At 33.4% G+C, this 25,074-nt stretch overlaps 2 pseudogenes; one reads left to right on the top strand and one right to left on the bottom strand.

The window, feature by feature from the left end:
• Window positions 1–1,676: 1,676 nt before the first annotated feature.
• Window positions 1,677–11,336, top strand: LOC120164088 (annotated as a pseudogene).
• Window positions 11,337–13,050: 1,714 nt separating this feature from the next.
• Window positions 13,051–17,580, bottom strand: LOC120164062 (annotated as a pseudogene).
• Between the last annotated feature and the right edge of the window lie 7,494 nt (window positions 17,581–25,074).

The raw sequence follows: 25,074 nt of genomic DNA, 5'->3' as shown, positions 1-25,074 counted from the left end.
TTTAAATAATAACAAAATCGATAATATTTATTTTAGTTATAGATTAAGAGTGACACACTCTATAACTTCCCGTAATTCCTCAATTTTCGAAAGACAAAAGCAATTTTGATGAAAATTATTTTTTAAAAAAAGGATAAATACTGCATGGAAAACACATATAATTAATAACCATATAAAAATAAATACATAATCAGATATGATAATTAACATGAAAAAAATAAGAAATTCATCAATGAATTAATCCCATTATTAATTAATATTATTGGTCTAAACATGCCTAATTTAACCTTCTTTTAAAATGCATTTCATGAATTAATCCCATTATTCTTTTTTTTATAATTTTATTTGTAGGCCAAAAGAAAATGATATAATTATTTTGTTAATTTTTAAGTTTTTAGACTTTATAATTTAAAATATAAGAAATAAAAGAAAAATAAGAACAAGGTAAACGATCTTATAAACAAGTCGATAAACGAGCTTGTTTGGGAATGTATTGAACTGAGCACATATATGTTTGTGTTTGTTCATTTATTAAATGAATATAAAAATATTGTCCATACCAATTTATTTAACTTAATAAAAGAACATTGTACGAATTATTTACGAGTACTCTGTTCATTTACATCCCTACGGTTTTTACTATAATCTTAAGATTTAGGGTATTTTAGTTAATAAACCTAAACATTAGGGGTCTTTCTTACCCCCAAAAAAATGTGTCGAGTTGAAAAACAAGTAAATATTATTAGAGGTAAAAATATTGATTCAATGTAAGTTAAAACATAACTAATTTAATACAACAACAAATATAAAATTTTTAAAAAAATATTTTATAATGTTTTGATATTTTCAAGTATCATTTTACAACAATTTGGTAGAATTTAATGACCATTTTGTAATCATTTGAGAATTTTAGTGACCATTTATATTTTTTTAAAATTCAATGACTATAAAAATCGTGTTAGTATACTTTAGTGACCATTTGTTTGTTTCACCCTAATAATAATAATAAACCGAGAACCAATGAAAAAGGGTTTTGCATTAAGCCATTTTCAATTGATAAAAATAGTATTAACGTTTGTATATATATGATAAAATTATCGTCGTATAAAAATCGATAGTCGAATAACGATCAACACATATAACTGATGTGATATTTTTATATATATTTAATTTATGATGTAGTACATGTCACAACGTCACTTTAGGTGATATAACGTATGCGACATTATAACTTTGAGTGTTTTGACACGTGTCATGCTATCAATTAAATACATGTGAAAATGTCATATCAATAATACGTATTAATTATCAGTCAACTAACTATTTTCATCCATCAGGAATTATTTTGACTAAAAATTGAAACGTTGGGTTAAAGTGCTTTAAAAACATTACTTTAGGTGATATAACGTATGCGACATTATAACTTTGAGTATTTTGACACATGTCATGCCATCAATTAAATACATGTAAAAATGTCATATCAATAACACATATTGATTATCGGTTAACTAACTATTTTCATCCGACAGGAACTGTTTTGACCAAAAAATTGAAACGTTGGGTTAAATTGCTCTAACAAAAGAATAGAGGCAAATTAATAATTTGTGCAAACATTGAGTACTAATATTTTAATTATGCCTTTTCTTTTTAATTTTTTCTTTTTGAAGTTTCGCGATTATATCCCCAAATTCTCCCATTTTTCTTCTTTATCTCCTTTCCTATTCAATCTTCAAATTCCAATCATAAACCTCAAAAATTAACGGGAAAATAGACAAAAAAAATTGCTCATCGGAGAAGAAGCTCGCGTTTTACTTGATCGCTTCTTCATCTTCTTCATATATATGTTTTTCTTCAATGTTCTCGATCGGTACATGGTAAGCTTTTTCGTTTCCGTTTTTGAAATTACTTTTATCTATTTCGATTTCTTCTTCTCGATTTGGTTTCCTAAAGAAACACTTATTTTTTCTTTCATTTTTTAGTTTTAATTGAAGACAGTGAATTGAGTGAGTTTTTTTTGGTGTAACTGGTGATAACTTTTTGTTTTTGAACTGCTAATTTTTTTCCTTTCCAGTGTTTTTTCTTCCTCTTTCTCGGTGACCTGTGAACCAAACATCACTTAATCGCGGTGGTGCTTTGATTAAGTAAGCATAGCTGACCTGATCTCTAGAACTGTCTTCTTCTGTAATTTTATTGTTTATTGATTTTTACTTTCGTAGAGTATGGATTCTTCGTTTTTGACAAAGCTTGAGTTTTTTATTTCCTTCGCTTTTCTTTTTATAGCTAGAAATGAATTTTTTGTGAGGTCAAATTTGAAATTCATATTGAATATTTTATTTAAGATCTTTCGTTTTTATTCTTTATTTTTATGCAGGAAAAAAGGTTGAGATAACTTTGTATTTCGATTCTGGAAATTGATTCAGTAATTAGTTGTTCCGATTTTTTACTATGTTTCAGGTAGTTGAGGAAGTCCCCGCATGGCTCCGTCTAGGAAATCTAAAAGTGTAAATAAGAAGTTCTCTTATGTTAATGAAGTTGCTTCTAGTAAAGATGGAGTTAGTAGTTCCAAGAGAAGTGGCAAACGGGTGAGTTCTTGATTAGTTTTTGAAATATTTTTGTTTTGATGCATTTATCTTTTTATTTTCTATTCTTTCATTTCGTTAGGTTAAATGGATTAAGATTTTTTTGCTCATTCTTCTTCTTGTTTGATTACATTTTTTTACCATATACTGTTCTTGGAGTTGTTTTCTTTGAGACTTTTTGTAATCAGTTCTGGATTTAGTTTATTTATTACTGGTCGACCTTGATGAGTTTCCACCTTTTATATGTTTTGATTTAAGCTCATTTGGTTGCAAACTTTAAATTAGTTTTGAGTACAAGGAGGATTTGATTAAGTTGTTTTGTTAAGATGTTATCAACTGTGAACTATTAAGTATTGTTCGTAGAAGAATCAACCACTTACCGGAAGTTTAAGAGTTGCCACTGTGAGGTTTGCAATTCAAATTTCCTTTTTGTCTAGTGTCTATAGATCTGGTACCATTGCTAGATGGGATTTAGAAAACCAGAGAATAACCATACACTCTAACCAAGTGCCAATCAGATAATAAAAGGAAGAGGTTTACTTTGCATGTCAATATATTTCTTTAATATTTTGTTTAGATCTTTGTACACCATCAAAAATGACGTGTGAAAAACTTTAATCTGGTATAAGTTATTTTTATAATGTTAATGTCTTATGTGCAGAAAAGGAAGTTATCTGACATGTTAGGGCCTCACTGGACCAAGAAAGAGCTTGAGCGTTTCTATGAAGCATATCGTAAGTATGGAAATGATTGGAAGAAGGTTAGTTGTGATTAATTTACTGGGTTTCTTTATTGTTTGTTGACTTGTGATTATACTTTGTTTAGATGGCACATGTTCTAGGTATTTCTACTCTAATTTTCTCTATATATATATAATTAAAAAATCTACTTCATACAGTTGCTTTTATGGTCATGTAGTTGGGACTTCTGGCTTTTGGTTGTTGTGGTTTTACCATTTCAGCTTTTGCTTCTTTTGGTTTTCTAGGTTGCTACTATGATACGCAATCGATCCGTGCAAATGGTTGAAGCACTTTACACTATGAACAGGGTAAGCATCATTTGAGTATCATAATACTCATATATGTATATTTTTCTTTATTTTGTGGTACTTCTTTGCCTTATGCCTGTACTCTTCTTTTCAACAATATTTTTTTCGTTCCCTTTTTAGCTCTCAAGTACAAGACATTTGAGTTGCATTAGCTTTTCCATATTGCCATCTAACCATCATCAATAAGCTCTCTCTTCTGACACAAATACTGAAGTTACACATCACATTTGACACATTTTGTCTTAAATAGCATTACTATCTACTAATGAATGGATGCTATTTTCATCTTAATCATGTGTGACTGACAATATCATGAAATTGCTTGGATGTTTTTAAGTTAAACTCAAGAATAAAAATTTCACCATATTTTCAGGCCTACTTATTTCTTCCTGAGGGCACTGCTACGATGGTTGGACTGATAGCAATGATGACTGATCATTATTCTGTTATGGTGAGTGTCTAATTTAACCTGGCCGTCCTGGCGTGGTTATTCATAATTTGCATGGATCTGAGTTTTTTTTAATAGATTTGGACTTATGCTCTGCAACTTTGACTATTTAGTCCTCTGTCTGTCACCTTTGTGACATTGGTATAGTTTCTTATTTCCCAATGGTATACTTGTCCAGCTCTTTAGTTGACTGGATTGTACTTTATAGTCTGGGATTTTGGATTCTATCAATGGAGCATGGATGCATCTAGGGAATGCAACCGATTATGGAAATGAAGTTAGGAAATATAATATTTTAAAGGTATAATATTTTCGGTATGGCTTTTATGGAACTGAAGTTTCTGGATTGTGAGATGGCAGGGAGGAAGTGACAGTGAACAAGAAAGTAATGAGGGCATGGGAGTTTCTCGGAAACCTCAGAAGCCTAGCAGGGGAAAACTTCGAGACCAGCCTTCTAAAAGTTTAGATAAGACTAAGTCGCTTCCAGATCTATTGAAATTTCATTCATATGCATCAAGTTGCATGTCATTGTTGAGGCGGTATTTGCATTTTGGATTTAGAAGAAGAAATTAGGCTAGTGTACTAAAGCTCTACTTTTTCAGCAATGGATATGATGCTTTGAAATTTAATCTCTTAATCTTAATATTAGACTGCTGTACTTGTTTCTTACTAGTAGTTTTTACTTGTTTTGCTCAATTAATTCAGAAAGTAGGCCCCGTGCTGTTGGAAAAAGGACTCCCCATGTTCCTATTTCTTTTTCTCATGACAAAAGCAAAGCGGAAAGGTATTTTTCACTTATTCGGCAAGGAATGAAACTAAAGGAGGATTCTGTTGATGATGATGTTGCTCATGAGGTAGCACTGGCATTGACGGAAGCATCACAAAGGGGTGGCTCTCCCCAAGTTTCTCGGACACCAAATAGAAAAGCAGAGACACCATCACTTGTCATCAACAGTGAAAGGATGGTAATATATTTTTGTTTGATGTTCCCAATGCTTCCTCACTACTTTATCACATATTGAGGTTAATTGATGTCTTTCTTCAGAATGCTGACTCAGAAACTACTAGTGCCAAGATTCATGGTAGTGAAGTGGATGAGGATGCTTGTGAATTAAGCTTAGGAAGCACTGAAGCAGATTATGCAGATTATGCTAGAGACAAAAACTATTCCAGGATTATAGAAGGCACTGGTACTGTTGAAGTTCATCAGAAGGGTAAAAGATACCTTAGAAGGAAGCCGGAGGTTGAGGAAAGTGTAAATAACCATTTGGAAGACACAAAAGAAGCCTGTAGTGGGACTGAAGAAGGACAACAATTATGTGATTTCAAGGGAAAGTTCAATGCTGAGGTTGCGGATGCCAAAACTTCTAGAGCCTTGATTAAGGGTCCAAGGAAAAGAAGTAAAAAGGTGTTGTTTGAAGGTATGATAATTTTTGCCTTTAAGAAAATTATTCTTCCCCTGTTTTCTTTTGACTTTTATTATTGCTGATTTGTTTTAAGTATGATGGTTATGCTTCTTGTTCCTATGTTATCTGGAGATTGAATGATGGTTTGTTTCTCTCAGAAAATATTTTTCTCAGTCTTGTTTCTTAGAAAAAACAATTTTCTACACCCATATCCACATTGATTTCCTTGCAACATTCAAAGACAATTTTGTCAAAACCTTGTTATACTATTAATCGTACTTGATCATTTTTTCCCGGATTCTCATTGTGAATTTATTTAAGCGTGCTTCGGCTTTAACCTTACTGTTTATTTTAATCTTTGGAACTCTATGTCTTGTTTCATGAATTGTGTTTGACTCTTATTTTATTTTATATTGTAGTAGAAGACACTTCCTTTGATGCCCTGCAGACTCTAGCAGATCTGTCCTTGATGATGCCAGAGACTGCCCCTGACACCGGTAAGATACAGATCAATAAACAGAAACTTTTAAATAATGGGCCTTGTTAGATGCATACATGGCTTGTTAAAGAATTGTCTATCTTGCAGTTTAGTCCAACAACTGACAATTAATGCATCTAATGAAACACCAAGCTATTAGATTGAATTTGCAGTGTGTCTTGTTCCATTATTTTTATGCATGTGATAACCTCTATAGCTAACAGCTAGTGAATACCAAGTTTGCAGATTCTGTCTATTTAGTAATCCTGAGTTGCTACCTTGTTTTTGCCAGATTCAGCTCGGGCATACTTTATAGATCTGAGTTGAAGTGAGTAACGTAATTAAACAATACCTGCAAGAGAAATATTATAACTTAGAAGATTTGAGTGGTCAACTTGGGTCATTTATAAGCAGTATCTTGTAGCCAAACGTATTTTTTCTTCCAGGATTGTAGGTGTGACTCAAGTAAGATTTTCAAATGATATTTTCATTCTCCAGATAATCTTTTCATTTAAATGCAAGTTTGTGATCTTAGAAAAATATAAAAACCTATTCTAATTTTGAACATAAGATTTCCATTTGTTCTCTCTAGTTTGAACTTCCACCATATGCCCCTTCTTGTTGAGTCAAACTTTTGAATATCTCTCTGTTTGGATGTGTTTATGTAATGTCATATCCCACCTGTTTTTTTTTCTGTGTCAGAATCATCTGTGCAGTTTAAGGAAGACAAAAATGAAGTTGAGAAGACTAAACTGAAAGGAAATCATCCTGTTCCTGGAGCGAAAGGCAATGCCTCCAGAACATCTAGACATGGAAAAAATTCTGGTCATGATGTTCGTGCTACTGCAGAAGCAAAGGAAGAAACACATCCGGGTAATGTTGGAATGCAGAAAAGAAGACAGAAATCCTCACCTTATAAAGTAAGAGTTGATGATATTTGTTTGGTTGTTTTTATTTTTGTAGGAAAATTCTTTACTTTTTATTGAATTTGTTTGGAAAAGAAAATTCCATTGGGTTTATAACATGAAACAATGACCATATGCAATTTGCACTCTAGTCGCAGATTCCAAAAGATGAAAACGATGATGATTCTCAGTTGGGTGAATCTCCAAACATCGAGGTCTGTATTTTTCACTTGTTCAGCTTCAAAGAGTTAAGATGGCTCACAATAATATGTGGCGCCTACAGCTTGAGTTTGAAGGGAAAACAGAATAAGCAATATAGTAATAAATGTTACAAGAGAATGTTATGGAAGTATTAAATAAGTCATTTACTAAGTGAAGATGATGGGGGGATAAATTGGAAAGGAATAGTCCTTTCAACATGAAGCCTGGAGGAAATGAATAAATTGGTAAAGTTTTGAGTTGATGATGGAGACCATTCAGGAAGAATGTCTATTTTAGCCCTAAATTTATGAAATAAGTAAATGATCAACTCAGTTTAATTTCAACTGAGATGTGGGTTTGCCAAGGGCACTCTATGTTGGTATAGATGTCTAGCCTGTTTAGTAATTGTTTTTTTCCTCCCTCTTTCAACCATTGCATTTGAGGTCTACCAATTTGAGTTAAATATCTACCAATTTGTTCGCGTAGAAAAATACATAAATTCATATGTTAGCTTCATGTTCTTTCGTTCATCGCATATTACTGTTTGTTGATATTGCTATTTTTATCTGCATTTTTAGGTTTCCGATCGGGTAAAGAATCTTCTGAGCAAAGGTAAACGGTCTAATAATATTGGGCATCCTAAGCAAGGGAAATCTTTGAGACCTCCAGAACATGCATCCTCTAGTACAGATAAAGTATGGGGCTTGAACAGTTCAGGTCCATCTACTATACATGTTTCATCTGTTAACCAGGTCAATCTACCAACAAAAGTCAGGAGTAAGCGAAAGATGGATGCACAGAAACCAGCAATTAGGAAGGATATACAGTCTGATAATATTGTAAAGGGAAAAACTAGTGTGCCAGCCACGTTATTCCATGACAGAGCACTCAATCTGAAGTTAACACTATTTACTTCAACTACTGTGAACTTGAGTTTCTATATATTGGGTTTTTTCTTCATGTATATGTGTATTCTGTATGACAGGAAAAGCTTTGCAACTTCCTAAATTCATACCTAGCACGGAGATGGTGTATCTTTGAATGGTTCTATAGTACAATTGATTACCCATGGTTTGCTAAACGGGAGTTTGTGGAGTATTTGGATCATGTAGGATTAGGGCATATTCCTAGATTAACTCGTGTTGAATGGGGTGTAATACGAAGGTATAACTTTCTACTTTGGAATCTTTGTAAGGTTTTTCATTGTGGTGCTCTACTTATACAATATCACCTTGATGCAGTTCCCTTGGCAAACCACGGCGATTTTCCGAGCAATTTTTAAAAGAAGAAAGGGAGAAGCTTAATCAATACCGAGAATCAGTTAGAAGGCATTATACTGAACTCCGTGCCGGAATTGGTGAAGGACTTCCAACTGATTTAGCTCGACCTCTATCAGTTGGACAACGGGTCATTGCCATTCATCCAAAAACTTGGGAGATTCATGATGGAAGTGTGTTAAGTGTTGATTATGGTAGATACCGAATTCAGTTTGACAACCCTTAGCTAGGAGTGGAATTTTCATGGTAACTTTCTATTTTATAGGGTTGCTTCATCATTACACCCTCAGCCTGAACTGCTGATGTAGACTATCATCATTACACCCTCAGCCTGATGGATTAATGACTGGCTGAGGCTTTGGGTGGTTCCTTAGATCTTTTCTGTCTAAATACACAAGTTGATGTACTTATACCCCTTTGGTTATTTGTGTTTACTATATAATTCTCTGCCTTTTTCTAAATTTACTTAGCTTGTTCCCATTATACTTTGTCCTTCTTTCCTTTCAACTTTTATGAGTATAATGTTTTCTATTGCAGGATATTGATTGTATGCCTTTAAATCCTTTGGAAAATTTACCTGCTTACCTTTTGAGACAAAATGCTGGAATCCGTAGACTTGTTGAGAACCACAATGAGCTCAAAATGAATGGCCAGTCAGAAGAAAGCAAGATGGAAGAGAACATCAAATTTATGCAATGTGATAGCCTGGAGAATGCTAGTCCCTCTCGTACTTCCCCATCAACTTTCGGTGTTGGCAATTTGTCACAACCAGTTAAGTTATGACTGCAAAACATATCTCACTTTGCCTATATCAAATATAATCAATTCTAGATTGATTATAGCTAAAAGTTTTGATATGCAAAACAATATAGAATCAGAAAAACTGCTATCTAATGTAATAATAAATTGCTTTGGCCAGGTTGATTCATCAAGTCCTAATTTACAACTTAAAACTGGGCCTGCTGAAACTGTTTATAGTCAACAAGCAATGAATTCTCAGCCTTCTGCCCTGTTGCTGGCGCAGTCTAGGGAGGCTGATGTTGAAGCTCTTTCTCAGTTGACTCGTGCTCTTGACAAAAAGGTTCCTATTACCTGTTATGCATTAAACTTAATCCATGGGCTAACCATTCTATCTCCCTTTCTATTTTTTAAGTTCATATTAGTCTTGTGCAGTTTATGCTGCATACTTCTAATACGTGGGCATATTCTTTTTTCCTTCTTGTTTCGACCCTTTTAATAAAATGGTGTATTTTAACCTCTCTTACCTCCAAATTGATGCTTTTCTGCGATGTTGAGGCGTCAATGTTGTGTAATTTAAGTTCCATGTCTATTGTACTATTATTTATCTGAGGCGGACGTAGAATCTTGTTGAAATCATTTTGTTCAGTAATGTGAGAGAAGTGAACTGTGACGTAAAATTGATGAGGTGTTAGCATTTGCAGGAGGCCGTGGTGTCTGAACTGCGACGTATGAATGATGAGGTGTTGGAAAACCAGAAAGGTGGAGACAACTACCTGAAGAATTCAGATTCTTTCAAGAAGCAATATGCTGACGTTCTCTTACAGTTAAATGAAGTCAATGAACAGGCATGAGACGCCAGTAAAGTTGTTTTCCTTTAAATCTCTACACTAGTGTCATTTACCATTTCATCCTAACTTCTGCATGTAGGTTTATTCCGCTTTGTTTTGCTTGAGGCAACGTAATACATATCAAGGGGCCTCCTCGGGTAAGTTGCTGAAGCCCTTGGCTAAAATTGGTGGTGAGCAGGGCTCTCATTTGAGCTCTTTCGGTCATGCTATGCATCATGTCCAAGAATCAGTATCCCATGCAGCTGAAATTGTTGAAAGTTCAAAAAGGAAAGCTCGGTCAATGGTTGATGCAGCTGTGCAGGTAAAAAACGGCATTGCGCTGTTATATATCCACTTTGTTCGTGTCTAAACTTTTTGCCCCTTCTTAGCTTCCAAGCGTTTTGAATATTGTCCATATCATTGGAACTTTTCGTATGGTCTTTTATATATACATCAAATCATCTGTCTAAAACCAACGAGCCGTTTGTGAAAAGGCCCGAAGTAAAATACAAGGACACAGCAATCCTCGAGCTAAACCGTAGAGATAGCATCACGCAACGTTGTAAATCATATTAACGTGTTCTTTGGGGGCAGAGCTTGCCTCTATTTTAGTAGAATGTTTTCATTGCATTTGTAGGATGGACACGTTCTGATCAAATTTCGATTACTATCTCAGGCTACGTCATCTTTGCGAAGAGGGGGGAAAGCATTGAGGTGATTGAGGAGGCGATAGATTTTGTAAATAACCAGCTTTCACTGGACGAGTTTAGCGTGCCTGTGCCGAGGTCTGCTGCCCCAACAGACTCAATCCGCAGTCACGATCATCCGTCGTATCCTTCCGCAACTAGTCATATACCCGAGATGAAGCTGCAAACTTTGTCCGACCAAGACGAACTCAGAATCCCTTCAGACCTCATTTCACAATGCGTAGCCACCTTGCCAATGATACACAGGTAATTACCCGAATGACTCCGTGTTGGCGGTTCTTAGCAGAAACATTTTTCTCTTCGCTATAATGGTAGGGCTTTAATCATCCGATTGCAGTAAAAATCCAACAAAGCATTCTTTAATACGCGAGTAAATTACATTTTTGTCGATACAAAGTCCGATTCCGATCATCTCACTCCCGTCCCCAAATATGCAGAAATGTACAGAAAGACAGTTTCCATCAGGAGATGTTGCAGAAGTGCTAGATTCAGCTGTTTCGAGTTTGAAGCCATTTTGTTCACAGAATCTACCAATTTACACAGAGATACAAAAGTGTATGGGAATTATTAGGAATCAAATATTTGCATTGGACCCTGCATGAAAACCACCAGGTATGTTGTAATTTCTCCATTGCTGTAAAAACTCTCAACACTCTTATCCATTTTTTTTATTTAGTCCTTTTTGACCCTTTTAATATGAATAAAAAAAAGATACATGTATCAGTTATTGTCAAATTAACCAGTAAAAAACTCAGCCTTTCCCATTTTGTTTAACATGGGTAAATTACATCAATCGTTTACTCTCTCCTATTTCACTCATTGTCTTTTAAATCCTCAAGATATGTAAAAGAACTCTGGAAATCTTTGCGTATACTCGTGTTGAACATATACCCATATCCGATACTCATAAGTCCGGGCAATCAAATTCCCATATAGAAGTTAACAAATTGTGATTGTGTGAGCTATGAGCTCAAGCATTCCCAATTTGTACTCTCTTCCATTCTTTTCTCAAATCAACCAATCCAACACCTTGTTCTTCCCCTTCAAATATCTAAAGAAACATAATTAAAACCAAATCCAAGTCCATTTAACAGTTAAAACAAACCAAAATCAGGGCAAATTTCAGCACATGAATAATTTTCAAAGAACCAAGGTCAAATCTTTCATGCAAATTTCAGCAAATATTCCAAAAAAAATCATGTAAAAAAAAGCCCAAGTTAAGATAGAAAGTAGAAAGGTAAAAGCCAGAAGAAAAGGTACTTTGAAAGACGGTAGTTTTAGCGTTATTGACAGCCGATTCAAGAAGTTGGGGGTTGATTGAATTCAAGCCGTTGGGATCTTGGAGTTTCCTTTCGAGGAATTTAGCCAAAGCAGCTGCTTTATTAGTTGTTAAAGGTCCTCCTGGATGAGCCAATCTGCAATTCTAATTACAACTCAGAAAAGAAGAAGGATTTTGAACCAAATTCAAGATTAGAAAGAAACCCTAACCCTAACCTGGGTTTGGAAAGGGAAGGAGGAATATATTATCATTCTCCATTGTATATTTGCTTATGACCAAAATATATGATTTGGTATTTTATTTCACAGGCTTAATATTTAAGATAGTCCTACTTCATTGAATATTATATTTTAGTCCTTTTCATTATCCTTTTTGTCAATTTGACCTCTTAATTTTCAATTCATTACCCTCTGACATTTTTCAATAAAAAATGTATGATAAATATTCTTTTAACTTTTTTACATGGGATGGAATTTAATTGGGCCACATCATCATTATTTTACGGAAAACTATCTAGGGGTAAAATTAACAACAATAAAGAAGTTGGACCAAATTGACTGAAAAAACAATAAAAGGTCCAAAAATGATAATATCTTTGAAGTAGACGAGTAATGCAACATTACAGACGCATACTCATGCTACGCTTGTTTCGGCTTAAACATGGGCGAGTAATGCCAACATTATACTTTGTAGCAGCAATGCACATTGAGAGAATAAGAAAACAGAATCTAAGCCCGATACTCGCATTACTCGAACGTAGATGGTGTCGGACACACGTATCAAACACGTAACTCGAGCTCGGTTGGTGTCGGACACACGAATCGAACACGAGTAACAAAGCATTCCTCAAACTCGACGTGGTGTCGGACACACATATCAAACACGAGTAACAAAGCATTCCTAGCTCGAGGTGGTGTCGGACATACATATCAAACACGAGTAACAAAGCATTCGATAAATAATTCAGTAAAGTTATATCTCCTCTCGAAATATTTACTTGTAACTTTGAAGACAACAATAAACTAAAAACAATTACAAGTCATGTATTTCTCACAGCAGATTATGGCCATCTACCTACCATGGTGAAACAATTGGTTTGTCAAGGGAATGATAGATGAACAAATTTCGCAGAAAAAATATGAAAATCATCTTAAAATTTACAAATGATGCCCCTACAGTTCTAAAAAATAGAAATAATAATTGTGCAGGCAAAAAAGCAATAGGTGTCATTCCAATGGTTGAATAAGATTTTGGTTCGACTAAGATTTGATTCGCCGGTGTGAGGTATTGCAGTCACTTCGGGACAATGGGGGGCTCAGAATTGCACCTTCAAAACATGGATAGGGGTCCAAATGCCACTGCAAAACCTCACCCCACCTACATATTTCATCTGAATATTTCGGATTAACCAAGCAAGAACCTGAAAACATCGGTCAGCGAGATAATGCCTTCTACACGATTACTTCCAGCTTCCACGATGACAATCCGTCTGACACCTGAAAATCAGGTCATCGGAAAATAACATCATATGCCAATACATTTTCACATATGTACCACACGATTTATCGCAGAATAGATTGCAACACTCGATCAAAATGAAAAACACGTGATGGAGTTTAAGAGAGAGTTACCAGGGTTTGCCAATTGTTCCATCACTTTAAGCAATGTATCGGTACGCAAACACATCAGACATCTTTGACTTCTCATCTCAAAAGGAGAGCTGGAATCTTGTCCCAATTGCAACGCCTAATGAATAAATAGAGAAAAAGGATTACAGAACAAGTTTTCCGCAGTATACAAAAATGATCAGTTTCCAACTAGTTAGGATCAGCAGATTCCAACTAGTAGGATCATCCATGCTATTCGGGCACTGAGGTGAATGCAGATATGGGTATGTAACCAGACAGGGACATGCTCAACTTTTTCTAAACCTTCTTGTATGTTTAGAAAATTATACCCTCATATCCATGCCTGAATATATGTTAGAAATTAATGTCAGACATGGATACCTAGAGGAAAATGAAGAATCAAAACAACATAGGTGGCCGAGACAAAAGAAGATCAAATTAGAAATTTGGGGTAATTGAAGGAGCAAGGGGGTCAAAGTCCTTGCATGCCCCACATTATATCCATTCTTGCTCTCAAATTTCGTCAACACATCCAAAGCCATAAACAAGAGAAAAGGAAAAAGACCAAAGTTAAAACAGTTACCTGATAAACAGTCATGTCATTTAGATTATGTGTATAAGCTCTGCCTTTTGCCAAAGCTGTTATGTCACTGAAAATAATATTATGAACGGCAATCACCTTCAATCCAAGCTGGTTGTAAGTTTTGCATTCTAGAAAGATGACCAATCAAGAATGATATCTTACCTCCGGGAATATATGTCCACTAATGAGTCGTTATCGTCAACTATAGGTATTGAACTTACTCGAGCTGAGAAGAAAAACAGCAAAATCTTATCATAACAATATATAACACAAAAATAGAAGAATGTCTTATAAATTTGAGGTGCCCCCTAGAGGAACTAAACCTAACCTAGTTCTCCTTATTCACTCTTATACATCCATAAAATGTTGACAAAACATAAACCATACCTTGAACTAGCATATTTAAGGCTGATCTAAGAGAAGCATTAGGTTTTAGCATCGCAAATGGACGGCAGTTGGATTCTCCAATTCTCGGAACCCATGTACCCAAAGGGATAGCACAAATTGGTAATTGTAGCATGGGAAAGGAGCCAGAACCATGTCTAAAATACCTGCATACACCTAGAAATCAAACCCCATTGGTTAGGGAGAAAGAAGCCATTTACTTCTCAACAAATAAAGAGAAAAAAATTGTTAGTTGACAACATTATTAAAAAACGCACATTTTAGTATTCCAGAAAGGGATGCAAGATGCAATAATTGGGGCAATGAACCATCTTCAGAGGATGAATGGATGACAGGAATCCGTGGCAACTCCATTTTGCATAAATTTCAAAGCTAAATCCTTCAAATTATCACTTGGCCCAGCCTGCATGACCAACAAGAGGGTCAATAACACCACTCGATAACGCCCCTCACAAATGGCATGGCACAACGGAAATAAGAGATGAGGCAGAAAGGCATGAAGTTGTTTTCTTGCTGGATATGATTCGTAAAAATGCACTACATCCGCATTGGAAGTTGAGCAGAAATAAGGTTCCGGCAAGACATCATAACAAAACAGATATCTAGATATAGTGGTCACCATCCAGATCTTGACTCACACTTCGCCTGGATAATGTATGCATGTCTATACTATGTCCATGACACAAACAGAAAAACATGAATGGATAAACAACTCGCTTCATCCGTACAAACAGACAGACAATACGCATGCAAGTGCAAAAAAACATCTTTCTTAAGTTATTATCCATGGAAAAGCATTAAAAAACTGACAAAGATGATTTGTCTTGGAATTGGTCTTCCGTGCCCATCAACTTGCCCATTCAAGTATGCCTTTCCTTCTTTCCAGGCAGAAATAGTGTGTGTTTCAAGCTCTTCCTCTGTCAAATTTGATCCATGATTTCCAAGCTGCATAACAAAATGAGTATGCAGTCGGTGAAATACACCAAAAATATATATCAAAATATCAGACTATTATTTATTTTAATATTAAGAAACTTTCCGAGCCCAAACAACACTTGATTTAGCATTATAAACATACCTCTCTCAGAATCAAAATAAAATCCGAAGCACTAATAACTCCAACAAACTTCCCCTTGCTGAAGTCCCAAAGCGGAGCCACAGGGATGCCCTGAAAACAGCTCGACTCAGAAAAAGATATATATACAAGCTCTTTATCAGCAACAATCAAATAGGCATGAATGTTACCAAGAATGCAAGTAATGTCCATGGAGAAATCTAGATACATCTACAGCTAGAAAAGGCTATAAGAAGCAATGATTAGCAAAGGAAAAGTAGACATTTCCTCTCTATCTTTGGGAACATGTATCTTAACCAACAAAAAGATCAGGAACGCACAGATATCCCGAAAATAATAACTAAACTCTACTCTCTGGGTGAACCAAACAGATACCTGCTCAGCCAGAATATGAAATGCTTGTTTTACGGGCAAATCAACGGCCAAGGCAACAACCTGCAGGGAAGATCTGTCTAATTAGCAAACTGGAAGTAACATGCAGAGAATCATGAATATCATGGAGGAGGGACAATGGGAATGCATCCAAACCTTGCCTGACTCAGGAAGTAACTCATAAGCCGTATGTGCTGCCAAGAATGCAGAGATTTGACTGCGGGCGGCCTGTACATCCTCTTCTGAAATCCTAGGCATTATTTGATTTAATATAACTGCAGAAAGTTGCTGCTGGCATTGCAAAAAGGTATCAAAATCCACTTACATGAGAAAGTAAAAGGAAACAATATATGAAAAAATAAATAGGTTAAGTACGTACTGAGCATGCATTAAGAACTAAAATGAAAGCACTAAAACAGAAAATACTACAGTGTTGGCAATGCCCATCTAATCTCTGAAGAGTTAAATCGATATATAAAAAAAATACCAAATCATTAGTGTCCATTTGACATTGTGATTAGAATTGCATTTGACTGCAAACTTATGCCAAACTAGGTCAAATTTTCAACATCCATCTCAAAACTAGGCTAAAGAACAAAAAATACTTCAGGAAAATGTTATGTATCAATCTATACCATGACACTGTTAACCACTTGCATGTTATTAAGGACCTCTGAATGAGGTTGTACCTGAGGGATGACCTCTGCAGGTACAGGTCGGGTGTCAAAAGTGTTGACCACTCCATATTTGCTGGTCCTATAAGGTTGTTGTTCATCATGTCGCCATTCACCATCGACAAGAAACTTGTACTACATGTAAGAACCAACACAAACAATCAAATAAAGTCACCCAAACCTAAATATCCACTCATTTCAACATATAAAAGCGATACAGCAATTATGTAAGAGCACTGAACATATTAAAAATCGAAGTTACTCAGATTCAAGTGTAAGCATCAACACGGGTACATTTCCAAAATGTGTATGTTCAATTTCGATGGAGCAAACTTGGAGAGTAATATCTCCATGAGTATATAAGAAAATTCGTCAAATATAGGTGTCAGAAACGGATAAATCAAGAAAAATGACAGTCACAGGCTCACAGCAACAACGTTAGAAATTACCAATATTTCTAAAAGTTTGAATGTCCAATTCCTATAGAGCTAACTAACCACCAACCTCATGAGAACCGTGCGGCACGGCACAAACGGCTTTAAACACATTGGGGCATCCTTCAACCTGTGACATTCGCACGAGCTCAGTCCACCTTCAATATCAAACGATAATCCATTAATCCCATTACTAATCATACGCCTAAATACCATATCAATAGCATGTTAAAAAAATAAAGAGAAGTAGATTATTTAAAGTATCACCCATTGAAAGAGCCGGATACGGAGACACTTCTTCCACCATATGGCCATGTAAATTGAATTGGAAACAACACCATGCCAGCCGTGGAAACTCTTCCGGCATCCCTCGCCGGATTCATATCGGAAGCAAACATTTGGCAGCCGCCTTTTTTAATCGAATCAATCCTTTTAACAACGAAAAGAGGGGGAAAGAAAACTTTCTCAGCAATCAACTCCCTTTTTAAAAAAAAAATCTCTTCTTCAATCACTGCAAATAAAGAAAATAAAATAAAAAAGCTCAATAAAGCAACAATAATACCACCAAAGACTTACCTTTAACTTGATTGCACGGACAGAAAGTGAAAATTGGGACTCAACAAACAATGGAGGCAAAAGGGTCGAATTTTGTGGGGGAAAAAACTGTTAAATTGAGAGTGAGAAAAATAAAAATCCAAATCTGAAAAGGGATTGCCAAAGGAAAAAAAAAACAAAAGTTGGATTTTTTTCCTGAATTTATTGAATGTGGGTGAAAAGATCGAGATTGGGGTTTCTGTGATATGCAATCCGCTTTTCTTAATAAAAATAATATTCTTTTATTATTAATAATAAAAATTTTGCAAACCCTAAGGAAGAACAGATGAAAGCTCCGAAAGGGACATTGTCTTCGGGTAAAATATAAGGAGGAGATTTCGATGGTGAAAGTGAAAGGGTATTTATATATACGTATATATTCATTATTGTTCTTTGTTTTACCATTTGTTATTTCATAAGCATATTATAAAATTTAGGGTAAATTACATTTTTAGTATCCAACTATCACTTCTGTTCTGGTTTGGTCAATCAACTAATATTTCTTTTCAAAATCATACATAATATTACGTTTTGATTTTATTTCAATCACCCGATGTTAAAAAAATTAACAGATCTAATGATGGGTCATTTTTAATTTCTTTTCAATGATGATGTTATATTATCTTATGACGACATACCAACATCAACATTTAATTTAATGATAACTGATCAAAATAAAACTAAAACATAATATTAGATATGATTTTAAGATAAGAAATAATTACTTAATCCAAACATAGTAAAAAAAATAAAGTACTAAATATGTAGTTTAGTCTAAAAAATTTCTTTTAAAAGTTTTCTTTTACAATTTAAATTAATTTCATCTGATATTCTAAATTGTTAAATTAATTGATAATTAGTATATTTTTATTATTATTTTAATTTAATTTTGATTACTTTTATACATACATATAATACGGCACATTAAATGAAGTTAACGATAATAATTATTGATTGAGTTTAATTTTGTTTAATCAATTTTATAATTAATGTAATATAATGTGAATATATAAAATTAAGTATATTTTAATGTTTAATATTTTTTTAGAGTAAATTCTATAGATAATGTTTTTCGTTTTTTGAAAAAATTATTTTTTATTACTTTTATTTTTTTATATATGTTATTAGATTATTATATCATTAATTCTCATTAATTTATTGATGTGACACGTTAATAATTATGATTAATTTTAAATATAATTCTTGTATTTTAGACATATTACTAATGTGACTTTGAACTTTAAATAAAATATTAATTTAAAATTTAAAAATATTAATTTGTTCTCTTAATCTAATTAAAATTTATGTCACCATTCATTATTATTATTGATCACCATGGATGTTCTTTATTATTACATGTATTGAGAACATAATTATGAAAAATATTGTATTTAAGTAAGAGTTCAAGGAAAGATCGAGGGACCTATCCATGTATAAGTTTATTTTTTTAAATTTTTTTTAAAGGAATAAATTTATTTAAATTCCAATAGTGTCAAGAAGAACTTAAATAATTTGGTTCATCTAAAAGAAACTAAAAGAAATTGGTTCTTGATAAGGCCCAATGTGTTAGATTATGAGTAGTTTGATTCAATTCAAAAAATTAATTTTTTAACTCGATTCGAATTGACTTTGAGTTAGAATTTTATAAACTCGACTTGAAATAATTTTTTTTGTGGGATAAAATGCTATGTATTATCCATAAAAGCAGAGAACCTGCAACAAATACAAAAGAGGGACCTTCAAACAAAAACCTGGGAAATACCCCAAGAATCACAAAGTCTCCTATTTACATTGTGTGTGATCTATACAACGCTTTCTAGCTTTAATTCTAAGAATATCTCTAATAGTATCAAAAACCTCATCCCTGAATAAATCTTCCCTCTCCCAAATATAAGCACCCTAAGCAATCCTAAAGATATAAGCTAACAACGACTTACCCCTTATCTGAGTGCAAGCCCAAGCTAACTCGTGCTCCTAATCCACAACTGGCTTGCCAATGTTGCAAAGTTGAAAAATACTCTCCCAAATGCATCGAGAGAACGGGCAAGCAAAAAAGAGATGATCTCTCAACTCCAAACCAGAACAGAAAACCCAAAGAGAGTCAACAACAATACTCATCTTTAGCAATATATCCTTGGTATTAAGTCTACCAAGAATAACTAACCAAGCAACTTCAGAATGTATAGGAACATGCAAGGGAAACCATATAAGCCTATGCTAAGGGACTTGAGGATATTTATGCCTAATCTTAACCTAAATCCAAGATACTTTAACCTCCTGACTGCTCGGAATCGAGACAAAGACAAAGACATAGGCAACTTCATCCCTTATTTTAATCAGTTTTCACAAGCTCCAACTAGCATTGATTTTATAATCACAACCCTAAAAATCATCATCCTTAAGCACATAGTCCATAACCCAAGCCACCCACAGAAAACCTTCATCAGCTCGGAGCTTCCTCATGAGTTGTAGGATACACGCTCAGTTCCAGTTTGGAATACCCTTTAACCCAAGGCCACCTTCATATTTAAGGGAACACACAACTTGCCACCTAATTTTAGCACAATTGGCCTTAGTGTCATCACCCTTCCAAAAGTAACACATATAGAGCTGATTGATCCTACTAGTCACAGATTGAGACAAGATCAATTGCCTACACCAAAAAATTCGAAATGCTCATCAAAACTAACTTAATCAACTGGAAATGATCAGCATAGCTCAGCAAACGATTCAACTAAAGCCTCAATTTCGCCTTGATCTTCTTTAGTAAAGGTTGACAATCCTTCTCATAAAACTTTCTAGTCATACGGGGGACCCCTTTAGTACCTCTCAGGTAACATACCAATCTTAAAATCAAAAATTGCCTTATTCGAAGTCACCAAGGATCCCAACAGAGAACATCTCACTCTTAGAGGAATTAAGATTAAGACCAGTCAGTCTATAAAACTCCTCTAAGACACAAGTAATCCCAATAACCAAGTCAAGAGTACCCTTACATAAGATTAACAAATCATATGTGAAACAAATGTGAGTAAGATTGATCCTCTTACACTTTTGGTGGAACTGAAAGAGCCTACTCCCCGCAGCCAGATCCAAAATCTTAGAAAGCACATTCATTGCAAGGACAAACAAATAGGGAGATGGGTCCCCCTATTTTATTCTTCTAGCTCCCTCAAACTTCCCTACAAGGTTGTCATTAAACAAAATAGAAAACTGATGAGAGGATAAGCAAGCTTAAATCGATTCTTGAAATTCAACAGGTAACCCCATGGCTTCCAAAATAGCCAAGATAAATTCCCAACTCAAGGAATCAAAGGCCTGGTTGAGGTCAATCTTGAGAGTAATCCTCGAAGATAAAGACTTCATAATATAACCCTTTATAATTTCCTGGGCTAAAAGGATATTATCAACAATGCACATCCCTTTAACAAAAGTCTTTTGGTTAAGAGAGATCATAGCAGGGAAGAAACGAGCTAACATGTCCACAAGGATACGAGTAACAGTCTTATATACCACCGAGCAATACGAAATGGGGCGAAAGTCCTTAGCCGAGCTCTGATTGAGAAACTTAGGCACCAAAACTACATAAGTGGAATTGAAAGCATTAGGTATCTCAATAAAGCTAAAAAAGTACTTCACAACAACATTGAAGTCTTCCCCCACAATAGACCAGACAGACTTAAAAAAGTAAGAGGTATAGCCATCAGGTCTTGGGGTTTTGTCTCCAACCTGTCCAAAAATAGCATCCTAAATTTCCCCATCAGCCACCTCATTAGTCAACTCCTCAACTGCACCATCAGGTAGGGCATACTAAAGAAGATCCATAAGGTTATTCACATCACAACTACAAACATTAGGATCCCTAATACTAATGAGCCTAATAAAAAAGTTTTGAATCTCAACAGACATATCCTTGAAAGAATCTAATATGCAACCATTCTCATCAAACATAGTCCTAATAGTGTTCTTTTTGTGCCTAGAAGCCACATTAGTATGGGAAAACTTAGTAGATTGATCCCTATATGTAAACCAATTAACCTTAGCTTTTTGCCTGTAAAAAAGCCTCTCAACCTGCTTAAGATCACACAATTCATCAATAAGAACCTTCTACTAAATATCAACTTGCCCAGACAGATTTAGAAGTTATTGTTGCTTTATTTGCTCCTTTTTAAGCTTCACATGCAGGGAGATATCCTCAAAATGAGTTATATTTAATCTCATAAGAGCCATTTTCAACCTTTTTAACTTCAAGAAAATGAGATACATATGATTATTGCTTCAAACCCCAAGCCTCCAAGAATTATCAACAACAGTTAAAAAGTCAAGATGTCCAATCCAAAAATTAAAGAACTTAAAGGGTTTCAACTTCTTTATCGGATTGTCTTTATCCATCCAAACAACTGTAGGACAATGATCAGAAGTACCCGGAGCAACAAACTCCATAAAAAGACTAGGGATCTTAGTAACCCAATTAGAGTTAACAAGTACCATGTCTAGTTTTTTTAGCTAAGAACCCTACCTCATGTTTGTTAGTCCATGTAAAAAAGAAACCAATATGAGGATGATCATCCAAAGCCAAGCCTCCAATACAATCCTAAAAATCCCTTATGTCAACAGTAGACTAGAACCCAACCACACCAAAATCAGAGGACTCATTCGAATGAAGGATGACGCTAAAGTCCCCTCCAACAATCCAATGATCATAATCAACAATACCTTATAACTCTAGAAGTTGCTGCCATAAGTGTTTACGAGAAACACCATAATTAATGTCGTAAATAGCAGTAATAACAAAAGTATAACCCTTAAAAAATCACAAACATAAATAGAATGATTAGACACTTTACAAACAACCATGGTCAAATGCTTCCTCTAAAGGATGCAAATCCAACCATTATCATAGCACCTATAATTCAAAAAGTAATCTCAATCAGCAAAAGTAGAATCAAGAATACCTTGAGAATTAACAACTTTTACCGTTGTTTCTAACAAACACACCACATCAACCTAAAGCACATTCAACCTATGAAGAGTTTACTTCTGCCTATAGGGGCTATTAAGTCCTATAACCTTCTAGAAACAAACAACAATTGAACCATACTTACGGGAGACCACTAAACTATGGTCAAAAATCAATTTGACCACCGAATTTTCAATTGAATCAATCATACCACCCAACTATTTAAATGTTTCAATCAAGCTATCGGCCGTTAATTTTTAACAGAGGTGGTGACGTGTCCGTTAAAACATTTTGGTATAATTAACAATTAATCCCTATAACTTATACATTCTTTCAATTTGATCCTAATTTTAATAAATTAAAATAAATTTAACCATCGAATCAGAATGTACCACGTGTCATTAGTGCCACCTGTCATGACATGTGTCTTTATTCGATTGGATGACTAAATTTATTTTAATTTATTTTTAATTTAATAAATTTATTTTCCACCAATCAAAGGATGACACATAATAATATATATATATTATAAATCAAACCATTGAGCTAAGGCAATCATTTGATATATTTTGGACAACAAATAATATATATATATATATATATATATATTGTATCTTAGTATATAAATGCTTTATTCAAAATTAAAGAATATTTTATATATCTTAAATTTTAAAATTATATTTTATTTTTGTTTTAACTTATTAAATATATTTTAATTTTATTTTACTATAAAAATATATGTTTTATCTTTATCATCAGTTAAAATATATTTTTCAAAATACCTTAACTTAAAATATATTTAAATATTTTATTATTAATTTTATATAAAAATATATATTTTATTATTATCTTAACTTTTAAAATTTATTTTTTTAAATATCTTATCTTATCTTATCTTAACTTAAATTATACTTTTTTTTTTAAATTAAAATAAATTTTTAAGTTAAGATATTTTAATATATTTTTAAAAATTTAGATAATGGTAAAATATATTTTTATTTTAAAATAAAAATAAAATATATTTTTAAGTGAAGATAAGAATAAAATATATTTAAAAATATATATTTTTAAGTGATGATAAGATAAAATATATTTTTTAATTAAAATAAAAATAAAAATATTTAATAAGTTTATAAAAAATAAAATATATTTAATAAGTTAAAACAAAAATAAAATATAATTTTAAAATTTAAGATATATAAAATATTCTTTTATTTTGAGTAAAGCATTTATATATTAAGGTACAATATATATTATTTGTTGTCCAAAACATATCAAATGGCTACCTTAGCTTAATGACACCCTCTGATTGGTGTAAAATAAATTTATTAGATTAAAACTAAATTAAAATAAATTTATTCATCAAATCGAATAAAGACACGTGGCACCTCCTGATTTGATGGTTAAATTTATTTTAATTTATTAAAATTAGGATTAAATTAAAAGAATATATAAGTTATAGGGATTAATTGTGAATTATACCAAAAATATTTTAATGAACAAGTCAGTTAAAAAATAACGGCCGGTGGTTTGATTGAAATATTTAAATAGTTGGGTGGTCTGATTGATTCAATTGAAACTTTTGTAATCAAATTGATTTTTTTTAATAGTTTAGTGGTCTCCCTTGTGGTTTACCCATAAAAACCCATAAACGTTGTCGTTTTGTACCGGTTACAAACTGTCCCAACTTTTCTACGCTCCTGCCGCCAACGCGCCATCAACGGAATTTTATTTGCACCTGTGAAAAGGAAAACAAAAAAGCGAAGCCCATTTAATATTATTAAAAAGAATGCATTTTTTATATCTATTTATTAATCAATTAATTTAAATAAAATATAATAAAATTCATTATAATCATCTCCACTAGTTGACTTTCTAATGTAAGTATAAATCAATTTTTATTGTTCTTAAACGTAGTAATTACAATAAAATGATAGAGAAATTTTTAGAATATATAATATTTTATAATCATTTTAGTTTAGTAAAAAATATTTTTTAATATTAATATTTAAAGATTTAATTTTTAAATTCAATTTATTATTCATATATTTTTAACTGTTGATGCTGTTTTATTTTTTTAATAAATATTTTATTTTTTAATTTCTTCAGACGAAGGTTTGAACAAATTTTCTGGAAACAAAGAAAGGGACCACAAAACGAACTCGGCACCGCGTCGCGGGATCCTGAGTCGGCGCCACTCGTCGATCACTACAATCTTCGTCGTCTGACCACCAACATCTCTCTGGCTGTGAGTTAAAAGAAGGGAAGAAAAGCAAGAAAAAAAGAGAAAAATAATTAACGAATTTTGTCAACTCGATTGATATTAAAAAAGATTGCTTATGTAATATTTTTTGTCTTTTAATTTGATAGGATTCGAGTCGATTTCGAGACATTTTCTTTGTGGGTTTTGTTGTTTTTTCTTTCTAGTATTTTGTTCCATTTTTATTTTTTTT

Source organism: Hibiscus syriacus, unplaced genomic scaffold, assembly GCF_006381635.1.
Source record: "Hibiscus syriacus cultivar Baekdansim isolate YM2019G1 unplaced genomic scaffold, ASM638163v2 tig00111504_pilon, whole genome shotgun sequence".
Taxonomy (NCBI): Eukaryota; Viridiplantae; Streptophyta; class Magnoliopsida; order Malvales; family Malvaceae; genus Hibiscus; species Hibiscus syriacus.
Note: the sequence above shows the minus strand (reverse complement) of the source record. Positions and strands in the feature narration are given on the sequence as shown.